The following is a 22932-nucleotide window of genomic DNA, read 5'->3' as shown; positions in this document are numbered from 1 at the left end:
AAATGATTAACTAAATCAGATAGGTTATTTGAAGAAGGGGAAGGGAGATTATGAAGAAAGCATTTAAAATATAGATATTTTTAAAGTACGGTTGAGAAAACTAGCATCCAAACCATTCTTATCAGAATTATAGTATTTTCCATTTAGGGAAGTGGGACAAGTTAATTGCATAGTTACCACGAAATAAACTACGTGGTAATTACACAGATACGCCTTCAGAAGCCGTAGTAATTACACTGAACTAAAGCATTCTAAAATAGACCAAGAGTTACCAAGTTCACATACAATGAAAAGATGTTTAACCTGGACTCCAGCTCCTTGATGTGAATACAGCACCATCAATGACTCCTGATGCCAATTTTCGGAGATAATGATTTTTAAATATAGACGTATTTCTAGAAATGGTCCTTGGCACAATATTTCCTTTGAAAAAGCTCAGTTAACTACCGCCAGGCAGCAAGAAACTTGACAGTAATTCCCTGCCGAAGAGAGGTGATGATCTTCAAAGAAAAATATTAACAGTTTCAGTTTTAGAAAGGAGATGTGTGTTGCTGGCTCATATTTACATACCGTATGTCGGATTGGAAAGAAGAGAAATGGCTAAGTTAAGAAGTGAACAGTGCAATGTATTTTGCATGGAACGAGCTATGTTCTTGGGAATCGAAAGGCACATTGTATAGCTCATCCCCCAAAAGGCTCAACACAATCACCTTTTGTACCTCTGTTTTAAACCAAATCATTCAGCTGGAGCAAGGAAGTGGGTACAATATGGGTCGTTTTACAGGGATTGCCAAGTCCTAAGCCACGTGGTCATGGAAATAGCTCCTGGGATCCTGGGTTCCTAGCACTGGGTGTCTCAAGCAACTTACTAACCTTTGAGCCTGACTTGATGAAAAGTCTCTCTACAGGACGTCCTTACTTAAGACTAGGGAATTAGAGTTCCAGAAGAAGGAAACTGAGGGTTTCCAACGATGCCCTGAGTTTCTCTGTACATCACCTGGCCTCCTGCCACCCTCCCCAACCCACCAGACAGGGTTCACATGCAGGTCTACAGATGGGTGCTGGCCCCCTGCCCCGCATCCCCGTTGCCAGGGCTGAGATATATCAGAATAAGCTGCCAAGGCCTTTGTGAATTTAATTTCATGGACATTGTTCTGCTAAGCTGATGCCAGGGTAGATGATGGCCATGAGAGCAAGAAATGGGATTCGATGAGAACAAAGCCAGACGAAGGGGAGGGAAGTTTCTAATTGCACATAATTCAGACCTTGTTTGTTCTCAGCTCTGGCTCGGCCAGGCCAGCCCCAAAGGCATGGTGAAATGAATTTAGTCTAAAAATGGTTCTGTTAAACCCTGACCTGAGCTGCCTCTTAGCCTCACACACAAATGCACACGCAGACGTGTGCACGCACACACACATGCACACACGCACACACAACTGCACACATGAACACAGAGCAATCGTTTCCACGGCTGTGGGTGTCTCTACTGGGTTGTGAGATTCTGGAGGGCAGAGAAGCATCCTCTGCTCCCTCTTTGCGTTTCAATAAATGTTTGTCAACTGAGTAAATGAGAGCTTAGATCCCCGCAGAGATGGACCTCCAAACAGAGCACCAGGGAATATTCTTGCCTTCAGCCAAAAAGACTTTGCACAATATGTGGAAGGAAAAATAGCTAGGGAGTGTTGTTGGTGTTGTTGTTTTTTAATGTACAATGATCAAAAGAAAACAAAGCTGTTAGAATTAGTTTGATTTAGAATGGGAAACATATTAGAGTTGCTGTAATCATCGAAAGTCACGCAGTGGCTAGTAGTGATAAGAACTCAGGATTCCAGGAGGCTCTTTCAAAACTGACCGCTTGCTTAGGGCTTGATCAGTTTTGAGATCACACGGCTGTTACAAATGTGATGTGTCTAAAGTCGACTGAGCCCTAACTTTTGAAGAACCTGTGTTTTTAGAGTCAGGTGGTTCTGTGTCTACAAAAGACAAAGATGAACTTGACTTTCCTATTACTGTTCTAGAGTGGTTGCTAATTAAAATGAGTAATGTGTGGCTTCTCCAAACCTACTGTCAGGGGAATATTTCATACCAGCCTCTGCTATGGACTGAATCCTATATTTTCCTCCAAAATTCATATGTTGAAACCCCAATCCCAATGTCATGGTATTTGGAGGTGATCCTTGGGAGGTAAGGGGGCCAGGAAGATGGAGTTCTCACGAACGGCATTTGTGCCCTTATAAAAAGAGGCCAGAGAGCTGGCTAGCTCCCTTTCTGCCATGTGAGGACACAGGAAGAAGCCGGCCATCTGTAACCCAGAGGAGGGCCCCCACCAAGAACCCGCCCATGCTGGCACCTGGATCTCACACCCCCAGACTCCAGAACTGTGAGAGATAAATCTGTGTTGTTTACAAGCTACCCAGTCTGCGGTATTTCATTAGAGCAACCCAAGCTGGCTAAGAAGATAGCCACACTCTTGAATATGGATGTAAGTCCGTCAACACACCACCTACTCTAGGCCCACGTGTGCGAAACCTTAGCGCAAACGCAGCGTTGAGGTTCTGCCACCAGGGCGATCGTGGAGAAGGGCAATCTTGGAGTCCTTCCCATCGTCCCCTCCCCTTGCCTTGGCCATGGAAGAGCTTACTTTGGTCAATCCCCCTTGGGCTGTGGGAAGGCCCTGGTCACTCACACCCACACAGGCCGGATGGGTGCTAGAACATCAGGAGGCGGCTGCAGGTGAAAGACACCTGGACAGATAATGGCCGTGTCCCAGCAGGTCCCACAAGAAGGCAGCTTCTCACCCCAGGCCTAGGAAGGCCCACGTGCAGGGACTCTACCCCAAGAATCAACATTTTTTTTATAATAATTTTTTATCATATTATGTTAGTCACCATACAGTACATCCCTGGTTTCTGATGCAGTGTTCCATGATTCATTACTTGCGTATAACACCCAGTGCACCATGCAATACGTGCCCTCCTTACTACCCATCACCGGTCTATCCCATTCCCCCACCCCCCTCCCCTCTGAAGCCCTCAGTTTGTTTCCCAAAGTCCACAGTCTCTCATGGTTCATTCCCCCTTCTGATTACCCCCCTTCCTTCTTCCCTTCCTTCTCCTACCGATCTCCCTGCTATTTCTTATGTTCCATAAATGAGTGAAACCATATGATAATTGTCTTTCTCTGCTTGACTTATTTTACTTAGCATTATTTCCTCCAGTGCCATCCATGTTGCTGCAAATGTTGGGTAATCGTTCTTTCTGATGGCTGAGTAATATTCCATTGTATCTATGGACCACATCTTCTTTATCCAAAGAATCAACATTTTAAAAGAATTGTAAATAACTAATCTTGCTACGCCATTTCGTTCCCAAGGCCCCCCCCAATGCCATTGACGTTGTAAGTCCCACACATCCCTGTGGGGTGTCCTGTTGCCCATCAGCCCATCTTGAAGGGGCAGTACAGCCTGGTGGTGGAGGCATGGGCTCTGCAGGCCCCTTCCTGGACTCAGCTCACTGCTGGCAGCTTCGCCAGAGCACCTGACCACCCTGTGCCTCTGTTTTCCCATCTGGAAAATGGGGATGATAACAGAACCTCCCTCTTGGGCTTGGTGTAGGATTCACAGGGACAACGGTTAGCAGGTCTGGACCATGGTGAGTGCTCAGGGAATCTTGGCTTTCATGTGTTCGAGTTACAGCCGGACAGTCTGTCTCAGGCTGACATGGGCAGCTACCGTACTCCAGGGTCTCCTGGCTTCTGAGTCTGAGTACTGCCGATAATCCCCTCTGTCTTCTAGGCAGTTCGGGTCACTGCTCAAAATAGATTACTTTATTTCTCCCCTTGAATAAATAGATTTGTGCGATAATAACTCATTTCTACAAAGAGAATCACACTTTCGATGCAAACCCCTGGCCATAACGCACACGTACAGCATGAGGCACACGGATGCATGCTTGCGTGCATGCTTACACGGCTGTATTTGCTAATATAGGGGTAATGTCGACCGTAGAACATTGGAAAAATACAGAAAAGTATACAAAAAATGAAGAGTTACTCATAATCCCATAAAGTCCACCAAGCATCACCACAGTTGACATCTGGGACAAGGCTTTTATGGTCTGGGAATTTTTTCCTGAGCACACACACATCTTCAGATCTATGCTCTATCGATCGATTGATTGATGGATCAATCGATCGATAGAGATATACAACTTGGCGTGATGCTCTTCTTTTCAGCTTTGGGCTATTCCTGATATTGGTACGCCACATTAAAGAGTTAGTAGGTTTACAGGACAACATCTCCCGGTGCTGTACTTCCTCCTCTCAGGAGTGTTGCAGTCTGAATCACAAAACCTGTCAATCAGAACTACCCACCACCACTGTCAGTGCGCGGGGCCGGTGTCGACGAACAGGTGGTGTCTCCTCCCGGGACCAAGCTCTCCGAGCAGCCGTGATGCTGAGTGAAATAAGCCAGTCACAGAAGGACAAAGGCAGCATGATTGCCCTTGTGCACGGTATCTAAGGTGGTCAGACTCATAGAAGCAGAGAGAACACGGCGGTTGCCAGGAGCCGGGGGAGGGAGAGTGGGGAGCTGCTGTGCAATGTGCACAGTGTCAATTGTGCAAGGGAACGTTCCAGAGACGTGCCTACAACACCGCCCTTACAGTAACAAGACCGTACCCGACACTTCAATATTTGCTAAGAGGGTAGATCCCATGTTCTGCACGTGGGCGTTGATCATAAAAGAATAAGCAAGTAACTAAATAAAAATGAAAAAGGCTTCACTGAATTCTGCACATGGGCTGCTAGGTGAAGAGCAGGTAACCAGGGACCTGTGATGGGCAGGCTGGCGTCCCATCGGCTCCAGGCCTGGGGACAGTGGAGGTGAGCTGGCCACCTGACAGTGTCAGCCACCGTGGCCGGAAGATTTCCAGCCCCGTGTCTGGCACAAGCTCTTCCGGAAGAGGACTCCATCCCTCCACCGAGTCTGCCCAGGACTCTCTGCTCCTGGGTCATCCGACTTGCTGTTGCCTGGTAACTGGAGCACCTAATTATTCCACTAGGAGGTCAGAGAAATGTCAGCAACCCCATTACACGGACCCAAGACAGTCAGGCGTAGGGCGATAATTTGCATAGAGAACTTCATTTTTCCAGGGAGGGATAAGAAAGAAAGAGAATCGCCAAGTTCAGTGCATGTTGGCGAATAGCAAAGCAAGATGGTCTGGAAAACAAAGTGCAATTCAAACCAGGATGATGAAAAGCAACCCCGAGTGGATTTTCAGTGTTTGCTGCTTTTTGTTTTGTTCTGTTGCCTTTAACTCTGAAAGTGTTCATAGATAGGGAACAGGGAATGGTCAAGCAGGAAAGTATTTTTTTTATCTGTAAGATAATGCGGTTTTTCTAGTAGTGGTTTATTAAAGATTATGCCTTTTTTTTGTCTTGGGTTTTTTGTAGCTTTGTGTTGAGTTTTCTTATCAACTAATTCTAGGTGATCAGGTTTAAAAATAACTGAGTTGTCTTTTTTTACTTTCTTTGTTGACAATCCCCATCCATTTGTATTTGTCTGTGGCTATAATTGTCAGGGTTCTATTTTCTAAAGAATTCTTCCGTGTACCTTGGGTGATTTGCTAAAAACGTTCTAGCTGCCTGTGGACCGTGGAACGTGTCTGGCCTGTATAGACACTCCGTGCAGACGGAATGGCTTTCTGTTATTCACAGCTGAGTTCACTTTGGGAGCGAGGAGCCCGGGAGTCCTGATTTCTTTGTCTCCTGTAAGGAATGTAGAGAGCGGCTGCAGGGGCCACAGAGAGACACTGAGCGGCGGTGACCCCCGTGTTCATAGACATGCCCCATTGCAGACACAATAGATGTCCATTCCATTTCTTCACTTTCTCTAACTCTCGTTAAATTTCACGCCAAGATTGGCAGCCCAGCCTGGGTCTCTCTCCCTGACTTGGGTAGCACTCAACACCCAAGAACTGTCCATACAGTTTAAAATACCCAAATAATGCTGCTAAGTACCCCCTGGGGCAAAAAGGCTCAGAATCGAAGAAAGAAACCCCCCCCCAAAGGGAGGGGAGAATTGTTCTTCTTTGACGATTTTTTTCACTGTGCACCAGTGAAACTTGGTGGGAAAAGTTAACTTTGAACAACTAAAACATTGCTTGGCTCAGTGTTCCTTACATAGTGTGGCGTTTCTGCTGGGTAAATGCTGACCGGCTCGCAGGCACCTGCCGCCCATCTTGCTCCCCGGGTTCAGGGCCGTGATGTGCTGGGAAGCGGCTTCTCCGAGGCTTGGCCCACTGGCCCCCTCTGCTGGCCCAGAGCGGTAAGTGACCGGTGGAATGAGCCCCGGAGAACCTCGCTGAGATCCGCCTGTTTCCCGCAGAGCCATTTTCCTTAAGCCTCTCGTGTATTTTGAACGCCTGTCACCATCCAGAACTGTTCCCGATGATGGACAGAGAGCAGGAAATAATTTATTGGGACGCATATGTGGACAATGGCACACACAGGGTGGTGGACAGTTGCTCGACACGAAGGTACTCAGTGCCACTGACTGCACGTTGAAAAATGGCTCAAATGGTGCATTTTATTTTATGTGTGTCTTAGCACAATAAAAAATAACAAACACAAAGGACAAATGGCGCCAGTGAGAACAAGTGAAAAGAAGAGCCCCGCAGAGGGCTCCGAGTCGGCCACGTGGCCCCCTGATCTACGTGAACACTTAGGCACTGTCAGGGGGGTCCACGGGCCCCGGCCACAGAGGGGCCACAGCGGGCACCCACGGATGGTCCCGGGCTGGGGAGGAGACAAGACCAGGCCCCAGAGGGTGTCAGGGGCCCTGTGGGAACTGTACCTCGGTCCCGCCTTCATCTGCCCCTCACCCTCTCCAGGCTCCCGGAGTCCCCAAGAATGAAGTTCCCAAGGCCTTTGAAGGACCGTCTGTACCCAGCCCCATTATCATCACAGCCCCGACGTGGGTAAGGAGATTCGGGGAAAGCGCTGAGGTGCTCCGAGCAGGGGAGAAAGGAGGCCCAGGCAGCACAGGTGACCCCCCACCCCTGCAGAGTCCCCTGAGGAAGTCCACTCCAGCAAAGGAAACTTCAACCCGGGGGCCAAGCCCCAAACAGAAGACATGTGGGCCTGGAGTGTATCCAGAGGAAAGACGAGCCTCTCCTTCCCTCCAGTCTGCGTGGAGGGAAGGAAGCTCAGGGAGAGGAGAGGAAGGGAGGGGAGAGGGTGGGAGGGAGAGAAGGAGAGTGAAGAGAAAGCAAAGTACGAAAGGGCCCAGAGAGCAGCAAGAGGGGCTGCTGCTCCACCTGGAAGCCCTGGCTGGGCAGGGAGCTGGCTGCACGCCAGCTGAGCGTGGGGCCAGGAGCCCCCGTGGCCTTTGTGCCGGCAGAAGGTGGGCCTGTGGGTGACGGATTCAGCAGGGAGGCCGGTCTGAGGGTGTTGAAAGGGCATGTGCGTGTGTGCACCTGTGTGTGTGCATGCATGTGCATGTGCGTGTGTTGTGTGTGCATGTGGGCGTGTGTGCACGCCTATATTGTGTGTGTGCACCTGTGTGTGTGCATGTCTATGTGTGCACGTGTGCATCATGTGTGCATGAGTGGGTGGGTGTGTGCACCTGTGTGTGCACTTGTGTGTGTGCATCTGTGCGTATGTGTGCACATGTGTGCACGGGTGTGAATGCGCATGTGTGGGTGTGGGTACACATGCAGGCATGGTGGGCATGTGTGTGAGCCTGTGCATGTGCACACGTGTGTGTACATGAGTGTGCATGTGTGGGCACCCACTGAGCAAGCCATTGGTTTTTCTAGCCAGTATTACACATCAGAGGAGAAAAATTATCAAACCATCCCTCAGTGTATTTTTTCACTGCAGCCTTTGTTTTAAACTCTAAATTTAACTTGTAGCCCCAAATATGGCATTATTCATTCTTGAAAAGGAGGTGTCATTTTTTAATCCAGGAGAATACAGGGGATCATGAGAAATTTGGCAAGGTCCTGGCAAATTCATATTTGACACCTGCTACCTGGGCGGCCTGCAGCTCCCATAAAAATTAGGCTAAATACACGTATTCACCAGAAGCGATAGGTCACGTGGAATGTCAGCGCCCAAGTCCCCATTCGGAAAGGGCTTCCAGAGTCACCGCAGTCGCGCTGCAGCCTCGCCTTCTTGCATGCTGCCTGGAAACCGGATCTCCAGCAGCTACGGAGACAGCAGGGCGTCCTGAGCCTTCCCGTGTGTGGACGCTGGCAGACCCGACCCGTCCTGCCTCCTAGCCTGGGAGCCACTCCGGGCACGTGTGGGCTGCTCCACATTCCACATCCCTTCCCGTGAGCCACGGACCCTTGGCAAACTTCTCAGTGACAGAGAGAAGCATCTCTTGTAACAGCATGTTCGTAATCATGTTTTCTGCATTTAATTTAGAAGAATTTATGTGACATAGTAATTTATGAAGCCTGCGTTTCTGGAGAGCATTTGAAGAACTCTATTCTTACCGTTACTCTTTTGTTCAAGAAACGTCTACTGAGAATGGGCCACGCCTGGGCACCCACTCTGCCACCCGTTCAAAGTTGCTGGAACTGTTAATGAGTATCAGTCCTGGGAAAGAAAAACCCGTCGTAGTGATCCCCCTGCTGCCAGCCCTCATTCCAGACTGTCCCGGGGTGGGGGTGACCGATGTCCGCTGCTCCGGCCAGCTGACAGGAAGCCCACTCCAGGGGACTCCTCACACAGCATAAAGAATCTCGCCAGCTAACTGCAGTCTATAGAGAGAGATATAACTACACTCCCCTTTTTCAAGTTTTTAAAATTTATTTTAGATGTTTTTATTTATATATATTTTAAATGTTTCCTGAAAAAAATCATAAGAAGTCTTTATCGAGCACCTGCGACCTATGCAGGGAGAGAAGATAAGGCTTCAGGGAGACAGGCAAGAAAAACACTGTAAGCATATGGGGCAGTCATAAGTATTTTGGAGGAAAATAAAGGGGAAAAGGGAGTGCTGAGCGGGGGAACATACTGGTCCTACTTTCAGAGCAACAACCCCAGGGAGGCCTCACTCCTGAAGTGACATTCGTGCAAAGATGTGAAGGAGTGAGTGACTGAGCCGTGAGCCTTGCGTCTGACCATCCTTGTCAGACATCTTTCAGTTCCTGGGGACACCCTGGCTACATGTGTATCTCATATGTTTATTGTTGTCAATCACATACCGAAAGATACGGGAACACAGCAATAAATGATGCCCGGGCCTGCCGTCAGGACCTCGGGACGCGGCGGGGCAGGGACGGCAAACAGGTGATCTCCGCGTGAGTGTACGCCAGGCCAGGGAGAGCTCCGGGCGCCCGGTGGACGAACGTGGGCGTTTAACCCGGAACAGGTGCGTGCTAGATGCCGGGAATGCCACAGCGATCAAAGCAGACAAAATCCCCCATCCTCATGGGATACACGTCCTACTGCAGGAGGGATGTCTGTACCTGTCCTTGCATTTATGTCTATTTCTGCATCTTCCTCTATATTTATATCTCTATCCATCTGTCTATCTCTAACAGCCATAGCCTTCAAAAATGATAATTTATGAAGAGGAACAGGAACATATCTATAATTCAAAATGGAAATATGTTGGCTCAAAAGAAAATTAAAAATGTAATGAATAGGGACACCCGGGTGGCTCGGTCGGTTGGGCATCTGACTTCAGCTCAAGTCATGCGTCTGGGATCCTGGGATCGAGCCCCATGCAGGGCTCCCTGCTCGGTGGGGAGTCTGCTTCTCCCTCTCTTTCTGCCTGCTCACGCACTCCTCTCTTTCTCTCTCTGTCAAGTCAATAAATAAAATCTTTTTCCTAAAAATGCAATGAATACACAAAGGGAGGAAAACATATACTCGGTGAGGACCCTCAGGAAAGACTTCCTAAAATCAGTAGAAAAGGAATGGAATAATGCAGGAAATGCAAGACTGTGTTTGGAAAAGGGTGAGGCTCAAGGGCCTCTACACAGGCACGGGGAGGCAGATGCATGAACGGGGTGAGGGAGGCTGGGAAGGTGGGGCTGCAGCCCTGGAGCTGCAGCCCTGGAGCCCCTCTGTCCCTCACTGGCCCTGAAACACAACGTCAATGACAAATATTTATAACAGACAAGGTCATGACCACGCAAAGAACTTGCCATAGATTTGCTTAATTTTCTGAGTGAAAAATCAGAAACTGGAGAATCCTCGAAAAAGACTTAATTTTTCTGCAAAAGAACAGAGGCACCCATCATACTAATGGGAATAAGAAACTCAGGTCATTACTCAACTACGTTTTAAAGTCTACTTAAAATACCATTTATGGCCAAAGAATGAAATGTTCTATTTTATACAGAATTACATAATTTACCAAATCAGTATTGTATTTGTCAATATTGATTTAATAGTGAATATAATGGGGGGGAAAGTCCTAAGAACACCAAATCATACAAGCACTGTCTCTTCTTAAAATAACCCTGGAAGTTAATATGCATCTCACTCACCAGCGCTTAGCAGAGTGGGCCTTCCAGAAATGTTTGTTGTAAATGCAATGATCCAATTAGAAATGTTATCGCAATCTTTGAGACAAGTGTAAAAAGACAGAAATTTTGAAGAAAGCAGAAAATTTTAGAAACCATCTGGAAATCTTAAATAGACGACAGTAATTATTCAGCTGTTTAGAAACAAGCCCTTAACAAGAAAACTTGAAGCTGGTCTCTCATTTTCTGCTAAAATAATTGTTTGTTTTCAAATCTTAGTTTCGGGTTTTGTAATATCACCGACAGCCTCCCGTCTCCCTGTGGACAGATCCCACACGTCCCGTCACGGGGCCCGCCCCGAGAGAGCTCCTCCAGGGCCCAGGCCTCCCTGCGTATCACCCCCAAAACTGTTGCCAGGTCCCTCCTTGCATGACCTCCTGCTGTCGTCTCCCCGACCTTTCACCTTCCAGAAGCAGTTGCTGCTTCTCCCACCTGCAAGCCAGGCCCTGCCCAAGCGGCCAGAACAGCCACGTGACCAGGAAAGGCCAAGTGAAGACATCCCAGCTCCGGGGCTGACGCGACTGGACCACAGGTCGATTTAGCTTCGGGCACCTTCCCTGGTGCCTGAGTCGGGAGGAAGCCCTCCTCAAGGTTGCTGAAAAAGCACGAGCAGGTGAGCCGATGTCCCATGTGGCTCAGCTTCCTGCGAGCTGAGACAGGGACCTAAGTGAGTTAGCTCAGCCAGGTTCCCGCACCTGCAGCTCTGCCCTCCGACGTCCAGACCCCAGAGCTCAGGCTGCACGCCGGGCAGGCTCCCGGTGACCCATGCCCGGCCTCTTCTCCAGTCCGCGCTTCCTCCACGCCGGGAAATCCATCTTTCGCTGAAACTCCCTGCACGGTTACCCCTGGCTGGCCAGCGGCTCTCCGGTGGGTTCATCGAAGGCCTGAGCTCTGTGCTGCCCCAGCCCCGCTTCCCTGGGACCTGCTGTGCTGCCCCCAAGTCCTGTCCGCCACCCAGAACGACGTTTCCCGTGTCTCACGTGACTCCTCCAAATATGGTCATGGTGGGAGCAGTGCACCCTCTTTCCTCAGAATTCTCTAGAAAGTCACCTCTTCCCCTCGGGATAGAGTTCCTGGCTCCCCGTTATCACGCACCCTGGACCACCCACTAATCCTCCCGTGCCCTTCTTCCTCCCTCAGACACACACCAATCTCTTTCCTGTCTTCATTTACACCAAGAGCCCAGTAGTTTGCAGAGGGACCAGACAAGGACAGAGAACCACCAGGTTGCCGACGTGGCTCGCAAAAATCCAAAGTAACCCATATCCTGTAAGCCCGCAGCCCGCGCCATATGGACGCTTGGGCGGTTCAGGTGACCGCAACAGATACCGCAGACTGGGCCTTACACAGGGATTTGTTTTCTTCACGGTCCTAGAGGTCAAGGTGTGGGCAGGGCTGCCTCCTCCTGAGGCCTCTCTCCTGGGTGCGTAGATGCCGTCCTCTGCCTGTGTCCTCGCACGGTCCCTGTGTGCATCCGTGTCCTTCTCTTCTCCTAAGAACCCGGTCAGAAAGGATTAGGGTCCGTTCTAATGACCTCATTTTAACTGATCACCTCCGTAAAGGCCTCGTGTCCAAAAATGGTCACATCCTGGGTCAGAGCTTCAACATATGAATTTGGGGGGACACAATTCAGTTCCTAACAACCCCCAGCAAACTCTCACCAAAAAAATTATAGTGCCATTGCCTTCAAATCTGGCTCCCAGACAGCGGGGTTGGAAGTGTTCAAAGTCACAGGCTCCGTGGGGCACGGCCTCCCAGAGTCCACTTTACTGCAGACTGGGTCACGCCTAGAAAAGAAGTTGTAATCAACATATTTTGGAGAAGAATTGAAATTTTCAATAAATTTCTCTATGAACACAGGCCTTGAAGACAAAATCTGCAGTGGCCTCACACCATCCTCCATCCTCTGCTAGACGCTGGACCCACTTGCCGTATACGTTCTCCTTTCTCTGCTGCAAAATTACGCTGGTGGAGAAGTTTGAGGAGTTCTGAGTCTTTCTCCAGAAGAGCACTCATTACAGCTTTCTCTGTGCTTAAGGCGCGTTATTCTGATAAGCAAAACAAAGGTTTCCGAGCTCCCTGGAGTGTTAATACCCTGGAAGCCTTGTTGGGCTGCAAACACGCTGGAATTTTCCCACTCAGGCAGAGTTCATGTCTTAAATCATCCCCCCAGGATGCAGTTAATTTATTTGAACTGATTGGTGCTTTTACATTTTCTGAAGAGCTCCATCTAAGAGGGAGGTTGGAGATGGAAGTGGGGCATGCCGACTCTGGCTGAGGGGGACATGCTTCTACAGACATGGGTGATGGAATCTGACAGAAGCTCGTCACGTGAACGTGTCCCCAGTTGAATTTGTTAAAGTGGTACCCACACTTTTAAAAATTAGCTTGCACGAATGCATGATGCCTTTATGGAAAATTTCTCATCTCATCATCTGAATAAATGTTATGCCATGGTTCTGGTATAACTTAGCACAATGCCGTATACCTGATATAGTAAATATAGCAATCAACCAATTCAATACAGTAGTTATGCCAATTATTCCCAAATTCGTATGGACATTCAGTGTCATCCTAATCAACATTCCAGCCATGTTTTTTGTATGAATTCAATGTAAGATCTCTAACATTTATACGAAGGGATAAAGATCCATGAATTGCTAAAAATGTTTCTTGAAAGTGAACAAGGTAAGGATCAGGATGGACTTGACTTGAGAAAACGATTGTAATAAAAGCAAGATGGTTCTGGTGCAGATTTGGACAAATGGACCAATGGAACATCTGAAGAAGTTCAGAGATGGTCCCATGTCAGCTTTACTTATGATAAACCACAAAGCAATGGGGGGAGAAGGAATTCTTTAGCAGATGACTTGTAAGAAACTGAATTACTGTGGAGAAAATCAAGCTGTATTCCTGGCTGATCCCCTATAAAAATGTCATCTCCAGACACTTCAAAATCCTAAAAGTTAAAGATAATTGCAAAGATTCAAAAATGTATCTTCATGACTCAAAATTAGCACAGGACTGTTTAAACAGGAGCCAAAAAGAATAAACCACAAAGTAATGTGTTCATGGATCACGCTGATGACATCAAAATTAAGGCTTCTTGTTTAGCAATGAGCACCGCAAAGTTCCCAGGGGAAGACGCGCTAAGAGGAAATACTTGCTACATCCAAAATCAATAGCCTATTAATGTCTAGATTACATAAGGGCTGTTATAAATCAATTTTTAAAAACAATAGAAAATTAGAACACTATAGAAAAAATGAATAAGCAATTGTAGATGGATATATACAAATGGGTATCAAAAGCACTAGTGATCGGGGGCGCCTGGGTGGCTCAGTCGTTAAGCGTCTGCCTTCGGCTCAGGGCGTGATCCCGGCGTTCTGGGATCGAGCCCCGCATCAGGCTGCTCCGCTGGGAGCCTGCTTCTTCCTCTCCCACTCCCCCTGCTTGTGTTCCCTCTCTCGCTGGCTGTCTCTATCTCTGTCGAATAAATAAATAAAATCTTTTTTAAAAAAAAAACAAACCACTAGTGATCAAAATGGCACAGGCCACCCTGAGAGACCATGGCATAAGCAGAGTGAATACTAATATCAAAAGTTGGAAAAGATGTGCACGCTCCTCGTTCTACAGGATACACGAATACCCAAGAACATATGGTAGACACAGTGGAATGGGTGGCTAGCAGAGAGAGAGGAAGAAGGAGGGGAGCTGGGATAAGGGGGGTGGGGGCAAATAAAGCAAAGATGAGAGTGCGCCATGATCTTGTGGGTGTTGACCCCATCTCTGCCCTAGAGGAACAAAAGAGCAACATGCACGTTACCGTATGGGAGTTACATACATGACCAATAATCATCAATGGCATAAAAGCTTCCTTAATTATGAATGTCAGAAACTAGCTGGCTGCACAGCAGATCCTTACGTGTCTTCCTGGGCGCATGGAAGTCTCCATTTTCCAACCTGCTTTACGGTTTGGTTGGGACCATCTGACTAGGCTCCGGTCAACTAATTAAGGTGCAATGCCCCTTCCAACCGGCCCCTCGAGCAGCCATATAATTGTCCAGGTTCCACCTCTCCCAGCCGTGACATCGAATGTGAAGGACTCTAAGAGTCGCTTGATGATAGAAACCTGTATTCTTCAATTAGCATCTGGAGGAAAGCCATCTGGGAAAGCCATGGGACCCCATGAGACTCACATGAGCAAGAAATACTAGCTGTGTTAAGCCACTGGGATGTGGGGCTTATATGCTTAGTACCAGGTAAGGTTGAAATCGTGAGACTCCAATTCAGAAATGATATAATTGAGGAGAAATTAACCTGAAGTAGCTCAGTTCTTAGGGAGCAACTTAGAAATGTTCCTTTCTTGGCTCCACAACAACATGCCCGCACGCCGGACATCCTCACGGATGGAACCCGCGCCTCTGAAGCTGAACACAACACAAAAGCATCTGCTAAACCAGCCTTCCTCGGTAATTCCTCTCCCTGTCTCCAGAGAAGAACTCCCAAAGAAACACCAGAAGTAGAAGGTACTTGAAATTTACTCTTCCGTGCCTAAAACATGTTTCCCTTAACAGAGTAGGTGTTCATTTCCAAAATGAAATGTGTGATGAAATGAAGGCGGGACTACTACTCAATACTGAAGAGTAATCAGAGATCGAGCCTTGCGATTGGTGCATATCGATTCCACTCCCTCCTCTTCAGCTTCCTGCAAATAAATGAACTTCCCTTGAACTTTAAAGGACAGTGTAGAATTTCCAGACACTATTGCAAGCCAGACCGGGAGAACTTTTATATTATAAACCTACAGGGCACTCTTCAACGAGCCATACCTTTCCCCTTCTCATCTCACCAACCAAGGGTCCCCTTTCCCATCGTTCCCCTAGCCAAGCAGTGCCCAGTCCCCACTAGTATCTCCACCTGTCTCCTGAGGCACAGCAGCTCTGCCTGCTCGCCTCAATCCTAGACTCCAGGTGAGTCCAGGAACTGGTCCGTTGCTTAAAAACCACTGTGATTAAAATGAGGCAAAATGAGTCAGCGGAGTGCGCCCTGCGTTCATACCGGCATTCTTACTAAGGGAACATCTACCACTGAAACCCTGCCCTTCTTTCAAGTGGTTGTTATTTCCTACTTAAAGCCTGACCCAAAATTTCAAGCCCAAACTAGTGACAAGTCCTGTCCTCTTTTCATGTCAATTACAGACCTTTTGCATTTTATCTGTGTCAAAAATTCTGTCTTGCCCACGGAAATTCATTCTCCCCTTTGTCCACAGAACAAGAGTTATAGGGGGCAGTAGAGACCAAGCTAGAAGCTATGCATGCCCAAGTCCCTCTGCAGCTAGATGTGGCTCTGTGCATCCGTGAGCAAAGCTCACATGTGGTTTCTGCCTCATTTAGTTGAAAAGAATTGGCTAGCCCCTTTCTCTCTCTCTCCCCTTGAGCCAGAACGTGATCAACTTGCAGCTGAGCACGAGGTCCTTGGGAATGGTGGAGCAAGACGAAAGAAACCGCTCCGTTCCAGGAATGATCGCATAGAGAAAAGCTACTCTGTGTCGTCGACTCTTTCGTGAGAGGGAAGCCAACTTCTGTTCTCTTTAAGCCCTTGTATGTGGGGATTTCTTCGTTGCAGCTGCTGGACTCCTCATTACCTAATCCTACCTCTCACTTGTGATATCCACTTCATCCCTTAAATCATAAGACCTTTGATGCCGAAGAAAGGAGAACCAGGAGAGTAAGAGTCATTGCTCTATATAAGTCTACTCCAACATGCTTTTATTCCCATTTTCTCCTTTCTTATTCAACATACGACATGCTTCCTCATTTCATGAAAAAAAAACAAGCTGTTTAGTTATCTGTTGCTGTGTAACCAATTACCCCCAAACTTTACAGCTTAAAGAAATCATTTTATTATGCTCACACATTCTTGAGTCAAGAAGTCAGGAGGGCTAGAGCATGGGTAGAGTGTCCAGGCTCCCGAATGTCTGGGTCTTATCTGGGCAACGGGAAGATCTGGTGACAGGACTCTTCTGAGGCATCTTCACTCACGTGTCTGTGGGTGACCGCTTACTGTCACCTGGGACTTGAGCTGGAGATGTGGCCCAGAGCACCTGCAAGAGGCTTCCCCATAGCATGGCGGCCTCAGGTGTTGTACCTGTTGTCTCAGATCTACGAAGTTAAGTATCTAAGACCACCGAGTGGTGGCTCTGTGGCCTCTGATAACTGAATCTTAGAAAACTACCACTTTGGAGGTCAAAATGGTCGAATATTAGCCATTTAGTATGATTCAACACGTTATTTGTTTTATGCTACTTTTATGCCTCTCCACCCCCCAGCATTTAGCCCATACTAGACTCTCAATTTATGTTTTGTAGAAAAACTAAATGGCCAAACATGTGATATAAAAAAAGAAAAAAATACTGTCGAGTCCCTTGACCTCTTGTTACTCAGAATATTCATTTCTTGTGGCTATTGTAGCAAATTACCAAAAGCTCAGTGGCTTTAAAGAGGAGACATTTATTTTCTCACAATTCTAGAGGCTGGAAGTCTGGACTCGACATCACTGGGCTGAAACCAGGGTGTGGCCAGGGCCGCGCTCGCTCCGGAATATCTAGAGGAGAGTCTATTTCTTGCCTCTTCCGGCTGCTGGTGGCCACCAGCATGCCATGGCTGGTGCCCGCATCACTCTTATTTCTGACTCCATAGTTGCATGGGCCTCTCCTCTCTCCTTCTGTCAAATTCCCCTCTGCCTCTTTCTTAAAAGGACACTTGTAATTGTTATTGAATTTAAGGGCCACCCAGGTAATCCAAGATAATCGCAAAACCCTTAATTGAATCACCTCTACAAAGTCTGCTGTCTAAGTAACAATCACAGGTTCCAGAGATTAGGGGGTGGACATCTTGAGGGACCATTGTGCAGCTTACCAGAGTCAGAACAGTCGTTTCCAAGGGCACAGGTGGGACCATGTGTGGTGGCAGTAGGCAGAGTCCAACAGGCTGGCACAGAAATCCTGCCATGGCAACAGCCTACAGGACAAGCTCAGAGACAGGGTTCCAGAGAGCTCTGGGTACTCCTAGTGACACCTAGTGCTCTGGCTTCCGTCCCCAGGGTTCACGCCATGAGCCCAAGAAGCCCAAGGAGAACCAAGCAATGGTCTGGTTTTCTTGACAGATTTGTGGTTCCTTGTTTCATTACTCTATTTTCCCAGCATCTTTGTTCTATATAAAGCCTGGGAGTGTTAGTGAAAAACAAGAATTATCATTAATCTTTGTTACTTGAGGACCAACATGTCGAGTTCTTGGCTACCAGACTCCCCAGTGCCGAGCACATGTGGTATAATGGGAAAAAGTCAGAAGACATGGGTGTAAGTCTTCACTTTGCTGACTCACATTCTTGTACCTACCGGTATTTCCCAAAGCAACTGTTTGCACTTCGCCTCTCACGTTCCCACACCCCTATAATAGCCGCCATGTGTAAGTTCCACCATGTGCTAAGAACAGCTCTATGAAGATGACGCAGAGGTACTTACGAAGTTTGGACAACTCATAGAGCACCTGAAGAGTCGTATGTGCCCCCTGGCTTTCATGTTGCTGGGGACATCACACCTCCAACCAGCTAGCTCCAATATCTTTAGCCCAAAAGCCATGGCTTATGTCTGGCTCTGAAAAACTCCTAACAGCCATCCACCCACCCAGCGTCCATGAGGACGTACCAAGTTATGCGAGCAAGGTCTGGCTGCGTATGAGGTAGCAGTCACTGCACCAAAGCAGAACTGGTGCGCTTTCCCAGGGAGACTTTATAAATTGTGAGATTCTCTGCTTTCTGGGTCATGAGCATACTGTTTAGATGAACAAACTTGTGAACAGGGCATGGAAGTACAAGGGATAGTGAAATCAGAACCACCTGAGTACTGGAAGGCAAGAGATGGTCTGTCTTTAAACCGTAGACCTCCAAGGGGCAGGCTCCAGGGGCAGCCATGAGATGCTTCCGGCACACCCAGGTGCAGGGGAGAAGGGGGAGAGGCTAAATGGGAACATATGGTGGAAGATTAAACAACATCCCTTTAATCCCCAACTGTCCCGCTACCCCTGCTGTAATTACATGCCATCAAATTCAAAGGCCACCAGATGTTCAAGGCCTAAACCGGGAATTACCCACTTGGCCACTATCTTAGGGAATGAGCACTCTGACTGGAAGGGGAGAGCCGCATTTAAATTAAACAAGATGGAAGCGTTTTTAGATTTGTTCACAAAGAGTGGGAGGATAGCGGTAAACCAAAACATTAACCATTTTCTTCCCAACAGAGGACCACAACATCTAGGCTGGTGAGCACAAATTAAGTTCTAGGGAAGGCACCTGTTAGAACCTACGAAGCCAACTCTCACTGCTCTTTCAAGCTCAGAGGATTCACATGTCAGTTATCTTGGGGGACAAAATCTTTCCCATAGGTTATTTTCCCTTGTTGTTCCAATAAAGAAATCATTTCTTCTGTAGAAGTAAAAAAAAAACAAAAAAAAACAAAAAAACACATTTCTTCTCTCCTTGTTTTAAAGAGAAGAATAATATAAGATATAGTCAATAAAAAGAGACTTTACTTGTGTTTCATTGATGTTCATTATTATGTCCAAGAGATGACTTAATCCAGATTGTGGGGAGAGGAGACATCTCCCCAAAACTAAGAGTGACTAACTGAAATGGATAGATCTGTCTGTATTCCTCCTGATTTCAATGTTTCATGTAATCATGAATCTGTATTAAGTTATATATATGTATATAAGGTCCAACTGATTAATTTGGTGTGAAACTCCATTAACTAAATGGTCTTTCCAGGAGACACAGCCTAGATTCTTAACATTGGCTGCTCTTGACTCAGGCTCTTCTGTTTACTTCCAGAGTACCAGCATAAAACAATGGTATATGTCCATGTGAGCATAGGAACTGTCTTTTACTGACAATGTGTTATTAAAAATATTTCCCATGTATCTATTAGAACAGTCTACAAAGGTATAAGACTCAAAATTGTTTGGGGGCATAACCAAGGCCTGTTTTTTTAATTTTGAATAAATACTCAAGTGATCCCAGTGTACGGCCAAGCTTATGAACCAATGATCTAGTCCCAAGTTACTTAAAAAAAAAAAAAAAATATATATATATATATATATATTCATTGCAGTCTGAGTGAACAGCCCCGGTTGACCAAGCTTACGTCCAGTGCTCTATCAGTCTCAGGTCAGGAGTTGAGGCAGGAGAAAACCGGGGATGTACTGTATGGTGACTAACATAATATAATAAAAAATCATTATTAAAAAAAAAAAAAGAAATTATTAAAAAAAAAAAAAAAGGAGTTGAGGCAGGAGAGCCCAGTGGTTATGAATGAGCCCACATCAGGAGTCAACGGGACTTGAATCTGGCTACTTTGTCAGCTCATCACCATAACCTAGTTACTTAACTTTCTTCCCTGTGCAAGAGCTTCCAGGATTATTAAATGGGATAAGGATTCTAAAACCCTTCTTATTCCTGTTACACAGTAAGTGTTCAATAAATGGTAGTTCTTACCATTCTCAGCTTTAAAGTCATAATTACCTGGTCCTAATTTCAGTGCCCACATTGGCTATTCAGGGTTTTGTTCTTGCCACAGAGACATTTTATAAAATTTGGGGATGAAGCAGTGGTTGAGGTCTTGCCTGGGGGTGACGTCTTCGCATGGTATCCACCTGGCTTCGTTCATCCTCCTGACCTTCCCGACCTTCAGATGGTGTCATTGCTCTATGCTTTTCTTTTTTTTTTTTTAAGATTTTCTTTCTTTCTTTATTTTGAGAGAGAGAGTGAGCGTGAGTGGGGGAGGGGCAGAGGGAAAGAATCTCAAGCGGACTCTGGGCTGAACATGGAGCCCAATGTCAGGCTTGATCTTGCAACCCTGAGATCATGACTTGAGCCAAAACCAAGAGTTGGACACTTAACCGACTGAGCCACCCAGGTGCCCCATCATTGCTCTACTCCTATCCTTATCCCTCCCTCCTATCCTCCTATTCATCAGGTCCTGGTTTTAGCTTGTCTAAGTGCTTTTAACTCACTATGTCCCCCTAGTTTTCACTATAAGAGCATGGCCCCATTCAAATGTTTCATTTAAGCTCCAACCTCAGGTGCTGCCATGATCTCCAGTTTGGAAACCTGACCTTGAATCTGATCCACACCTACCAAGTCTCGATTCAGTCCGCACAGCCCCGTTCCTCTCCCAACCGCATACGTCTCAAATTAAGAGGTGGGGGACCTTTGTACAGCCACGTTCTTAGCAGCATTATTCACAGAGCCAAAGGAGGAAACAGCCCAAGCATCCCTAGAGGAGAAAGGGCTACATAAAATATGACCTATCCACACAGTGGAATATTATTGAGTCTTCAAAAGGAGGGAAATTCTGACACCTGCTACAACATGGATTAATTTTGAGGACATGATGTTAAGTAAACTCAGCCAGTCACAAAAAGAAAATCCTGTATGATTCCACTTACATGAGGTCTCCAGCATAGTCAAATTCATAGAACCAGAAGCCAGAATGGTAGTTCCCAGGGGGTGGGGAGGGCATGGAGAATTAGTATTTGGTGGGGACAGAGTTCCAGTTGGGGAAGATGTAGAGTCCTGGAGGTGGACGGTGGGGATGGTTGCACAACAGTGTGAATGTGCTCGATGCCGCCTGAGTTGCACACTTAAGAATTATTAGGATGGCAAATTCATGTTATGATATTTTACTGCAACCATATATTTTTTTAAAATCTAGGAAATGACTGGAAGTGCTCCCTTTAACATTAGGGATGTGGCAGTGATTCCCACCATAACCACTATTATTTAGCTTTGATCTAGAAATATTGATCAATGAGACTAGAGAAATAAAAAGATCAGTAATGCAAATGAGGAGGCATAATTATGATTATTGTAGGATATCATCCCGCCCAGAGAAAAATCAAAAGAAAAAACTAAAGAAAAAATAAAAATATTAGAGAGAAATTAGAAAAATCCACAAAGTTGATCTGCAAAATTAATAGCTTTTTTTAAAGATTTTATTTATTTATTTGACAGAGACAGACAGCCAGTGAGAGAGGGAACACAAGCAGGGGGAGTGGGAGAGGAAGAAGCAGGCTCCCAGTGGAGCAGGGAGCCCAATGCAGGGCTCGATCCCAGGACCCTGAGCTGAAGGCAGATGCCTGACTGAGCCACCCAGGTGCCCCTAATAGCTTTCTTATATACATTTTCTATATATTACTAGAAAATGTCAAAAAAGGAAAAATTTTGTTTATAATTTTCACCTAAAAGGATGACACACCCAGACAGAAACATTACAAGCAACATGCCGAACCTACGTGAACAAAATTTTATTTTCTATGGATCATAAAAATTACTTCAGTGACTTGAAAACAAAACGTTTTTCAGATAAAATGATTGAATGCTAAAAAGATGTTAGTCTCCCTAAATTAATCTATAAATTCAAGGCAGTGTCAATTAAAATGCAAAAAAAAATTTTTTTAACTTGATAAATGACCCTGAATTTCATCTGGAAGAGTAAATACGCAAGAAGATCCTAAAAGTTTGCAATAATTTTTGCACCATCATATTTTCAGAGCACTTCACTTGTCTGGTTTCACAGCTGAAGGGGAATTTGCTTCAGGGTGATTTGACCTTAGTCTTACACACACCTGGCTTAGGTGATGTTTAGTTGAGACTCTGGACTTTAGAGCTGATGATGTCATGAACTGAGATTTTGGCGGGGGGTGCTATTGGAGGAGAATGAATGTATTCTCCATGTGAGAGAGACATGAATTTGGGGGACTAGAAGTAGAATGCTTTGGACTGAAGTGTGCCCCCCTCAAATTCATATATTGAAGCCCTGATCCCCAATGTGACTGTATTTGGAGAATGGGCCTGTCAAGAGGTGATAAAGGTTAAATGAGATCCTAATGGTGGGGCCATAATCCGATAGGGCTGGTGCCCCTGTAAGAAGAGGAACACCAAAACTCTTCCTCTCTCAGCCATGTGTGGACACTGTGAGAAGACCGTCATCTGCAAGCCAAGGAAAGAGCTCTCAGCAAGAACATCAGTCAACATCTTGAATTTGGACTTCTCAGGTCCAGAATTGTGAGAAAATAGATTGCTGTTGTTTAAACTACCCAGTCTGTGGGATTTTGTGGTGGTGGCCTGAGCTGAGTAGCACAGCTACTTTGTTCATGAGCCATTGGATGATGGTGGGGTGGATGGGAAAAGAGGCTGACTTGTATTCACAGAATGGGTCATCCTATCCACTTGATCACTAAAATACTCTTTGGCTGACCTCACCCTTTAGTAAGCATTCACATGGGACACTAATATTCTCATGGTTTGTGCCCATTCAGAGAGGTCTATT

This window comes from Ursus maritimus, unplaced genomic scaffold (genome assembly GCF_017311325.1).
Source record: "Ursus maritimus isolate PB19 unplaced genomic scaffold, ASM1731132v1 scaffold_4, whole genome shotgun sequence".
Classification (NCBI taxonomy): Eukaryota; Metazoa; Chordata; class Mammalia; order Carnivora; family Ursidae; genus Ursus; species Ursus maritimus.
The sequence above is the reverse complement of the archived record's forward strand: the minus strand, read 5'-3'. Positions refer to the sequence as shown.